The sequence below is a fragment of the Sturnus vulgaris genome, chromosome 8, assembly GCF_052056855.1.
Source record: "Sturnus vulgaris isolate bStuVul1 chromosome 8, bStuVul1.hap1, whole genome shotgun sequence".
Classification (NCBI taxonomy): domain Eukaryota; kingdom Metazoa; phylum Chordata; class Aves; order Passeriformes; family Sturnidae; genus Sturnus; species Sturnus vulgaris.
In genome coordinates this window covers 33,208,669-33,212,643 of record NC_142250.1, presented here as the reverse complement: position 1 = coordinate 33,212,643, position 3,975 = coordinate 33,208,669, and the positions used below count along the sequence as shown (strand labels likewise).

Genomic DNA, 3,975 nt, shown 5'->3' with positions numbered 1-3,975 from the left:
TTGTTACAGCAGCAGCCACCCTGTGTTCCTGAAAGGAACCAGGAGCACCACCGAGCTCTGCAATTAATCATGGCAATTAATCACGAAACTCATCACCTCCAGAAGAGCTCTCACCTCCACAGTGCCTTGTAAACAGGCAGCAAACACAAGTACAGGGCTTTGAGCTAAAGGAGCAATAATGATTGTCCTGATTTACAGCTCAGGGAGTTCTGCACAGGACAATTCCTCCTCTCCATCCTCAGCACATCCTGCTCCTCCTCCTTCAGCTCTCCTCTTGCTGGGCTCTGGCTCTCTTCTTTCCCACTTCAAGCATTCAAGGCAAATGCATCTGTTCTAATTTTTCAAAATTTGGATTTTTTCCCCCTCTAATTTTAATAACACTTAAGGAAATGAGTGATTGGCTGTTCCTAGAATCAGAGAATAGTTTGAGTTTGAAGAGATCTGTAAAGTCTTCTACCCTGACATGGGCAGGGACATCTTCCAGACCAGGTTGCTCCAAGCCCCGTCCAACCTTGGACACTTCCAGGCATCCCAAAAGGTAGGTTATTTCCTGCATTTTTAGGGTTTTCCCTACACAGCATGTAGGTCTGTTGTACTGACCCTCAACTGCTCCCAGGGAAATGGAAACAGAATATAATTAGCTCTTGAGTTCCACTAAATTTTCCATGTATTTTTAAAAACCCTTCTCTCTCTTTATTCTAAAGTAGGAAAGACTGAAAATCAAACAAACAAGCAAAGCCACAAGCAACCAAACAAACAAGAAACCAAATAAAATTGAAAATAAAAGATACAAAAGCAAAATCATTAATCCTTAAACAAAATCAAATAGCTGCCCTGAAAATGTCCTGCTGACTTCAGCATGTGCCTGTGACCTGCCCACGTTCTGCAGGTGCACACACAAACCAGACATATGGCACAGGTAGACATTTTTGCTTATTAATTACCTTGCAGTAATTAATTAAAATTTTCATCTCAAGCTGCTGACTTGCATTTCTCTACTTAAGAGAGGTCAAAAGATTCAGAGACTGGGGAAGTGATTCTGTCCCACACCAGCTGCCTTGCTGGACAAACACAGTCCTGCAGCCTTTAGGTAAAGTTGTTCCTCTCCAAAGCTCTGAAGATCTGCTACTGGACAGCTCAGTATTTTTTATGTCTAATGCCAAGTGCATAAATTTAATGTGAATTTAGTGGAATATAAATTATATCAACCTTCTTGTCAGTACTCTCCCTGCTTTCTCATCCAGAGCTTGATTCCTCCATGCTGCATTGAAACCACCTCAGATTTCCTCCCAGCTTCAGAACAAAATTATTATGTGCAGCATCACAAAGTAATTCAGGCAAGGTAGAGAACTAAATCCCTTGGAAAAGGAGATGTTTGGGACAAAAGAATATGCAGGTTTTCCTTAGCACAAACGCTAAATTAATTGTAGGAGTTGCCAGAAAACATGGGACAGGGAATACAGAAGTTGATAGCAACCTGGAAACTTTAAAGGGCAGAGGAGTAAAGGGGGAAAAAGCAATAATATTTTTGATATTTTTTTGCCTGGCAGAAAGCAACAATCAACCACATTTCATACTGAGGGGTCTGGGAAGCAGACAGTGCCCCGTGCTCCTGTGTGAAATGGAAAACAGAGGATGGAAAAAAGCACAAAAAATGATCTTTGCTGAGGTAAATGTGGTAACTCAGACGTGTTTGGGCTAAGCATTGCCATGGAATCAGAGGAGCTGAAACAGAACTTTTTATGGACATTCGTGTGTGTTGCTGTGCCCATTGTCCCCCTTGCAGCTGGGAAGGAATCACAGCCCAGCCTGGGAGGGAGCTCTGCAGGGAATGGCCTGGGCAGCCCTGATGGAGCCACCACTTAGAAAAGCTGGAGAGCAAACAAAATAATGACAAAAGTAGCTCATTTGACACCTGATGCTCTAGCAGCCTGAAACAAATCCTAGAAAATGGAATCATTTCTTTTGGCTTTGTAAAGAATAAACAGTGAACAACTCTGCCAGGGCAGTGAGCCTGTCACACCTTGCATAATAAACTTGCACGTTTGTCACTATCAATGAGCACCTTCATTTCTTCCCAAGGGGTGCATCAATCTACAGCTGATCAAACAAAGCCCTGTAGATAAATGGCTTAATAACTCCTTTATCATAATTAAGAAAGCCTTAAAATCTCTAGATGGAAGTCTCAAGGGATTTGACAGAATGGCAAAGTCATAATGATTATCACAAACTGTACTATAGCTGCTTACAGACACATTCACATCTTCCAAGATTTTAAGTTTAAATTTGATTGAGTGATAAACACTGATATTAAATGAGCAAAAAATTTAATTCAACTCCCAAAACTTCGAGAATGCTTCACAGAGATTAGCTTGGAGAATCTGGTCCCCATTTACAGATCTCATTTAAGAGCATGAATTAGAAATACTAAAACAGGTGGGAACAAAGCAGATTCAGGAGGTTTAATTCTGCTCCAGCACTGTAACAGGACCCCTTCAGGGGACAATGTACTCCTTAGGGCAGAAGGACACAAATAATACAATTTGCAGTACATACTTATATAGGAATCTCAGTGGCTATGGGATCTAAACCTTTTTTGGGGTTGTAGTGCTCAGATGAGGAGCAGAGCTGAAAGTCTCTCCTGGTGAATTTGTTACACAGTCTATGAGAATTAAACGAGTTCCCTGGAATTCCAGAACATCTCAAGGTCATCACTGTCCCTGTAATTCGGGGTGGGAAGCACAGGAGGAGGCACTGACAGTGCTCTTGGGCACACTTTGAGGTTTGACAGGGCTCAGGCACATCAGGATCAGGTGAAATTAGAGACAGCTTGGGACTGCTCTGGCTGCTTTCCAGCAGCTGCATCTGTGGAGGTGTGGAAAAGTCATCTTTGGAACAACCACGTGAATAGGAAACTGATCCACTGGTGTATAGAATGAGCAGTAGCAAAGGTTTTATATTGAAATGAATGAAAAGGACTTTATTTCTGCCCATAACAAACTTCAGATAGAACAATATGGTATCTAAACTCCTTCACTCACTCACTTTATTTTTTCTTTATAGAGGGAATGGTGATCCTTTCACTTAAAATCCTCCAGGAATTAAAAACACAAAAGTTCAGCTCTACATCCTCTTTCCTGGGTTGCTGCTAGTGGCATTATGAAGAATCTTTAGAAAAACTCCACATTTTTTTATGATATTTCTTGCTGGCTTTATCAGCAGCAGTAATGTTTTATCCTTCAGCACTGCATATAGGTTGTGTATGAACAGGTAAGAGAGATGTACATTTATTTCTAGTTAATTATAAGGTATCAAAAGGCCATTTTTGCTTTGTTGTTACTTTACTTATTTTCAGCATTTTTCAGATAATAATATATAAAGAAATAAAAAGGAAGCAGGCAAAATTTTCTGGACTGTGAGGAAACAAGCTACTGCAGAAAATAAGATATTCACCGAGCAACATTGGGGCTTTTTTTATTTTTGCTATTATTTGTGGTTTTATTATTAGTGCTACCATTATGAAACTCAAACACAGTTACAGCAAAATACAATTTTTTCCACTTTTATATTTTTTCTAGTAGAAGTAACATTTTGAAATACTAACCCATCAGGCAATACCACCAGCCATATTCAGTGTCAGATCATTTAAAGTTTAACTTGTGGCACCAGCAGGTTAATTATTTCAATGAAATATCTTCTGGTTTTTGTTCATTTTGCATCACAGGAGCAAGTCAGGACTTGACAAATTGACATTATGGATATTTACAGTGCAAAATCGAAGAAAGAAAACCTCTTGCAGCAGCACATCTTAGATGAAAGAAAATAACCACTACAACAAATAAAACAAGAAAAGTTGTGATATGGAGATCCTGTCTGTACAATATTCCTTGATGCTGAGAAAAGCCAGTCCCAGTGGAAGTAAAATTAATGAATTTCAAAATAATCTCTTTGGTCTAGAGTCTGAGCTCCTGCAGG

At 39.8% G+C, this 3,975-nt stretch overlaps 1 long non-coding RNA gene across 1 annotated transcript; it reads left to right on the top strand.

The window, feature by feature from the left end:
* The first annotated feature begins 423 nt into the window (after positions 1 to 423).
* Positions 424 to 3,165, top strand: LOC148223054 (uncharacterized). The gene is made up of 3 exons (XR_015805043.1): positions 424 to 538; positions 1,551 to 1,669; positions 3,064 to 3,165. It is a non-coding gene; the product is annotated as an uncharacterized LOC148223054 (long non-coding RNA).
* Positions 3,166 to 3,975: the final 810 nt, after the last annotated feature.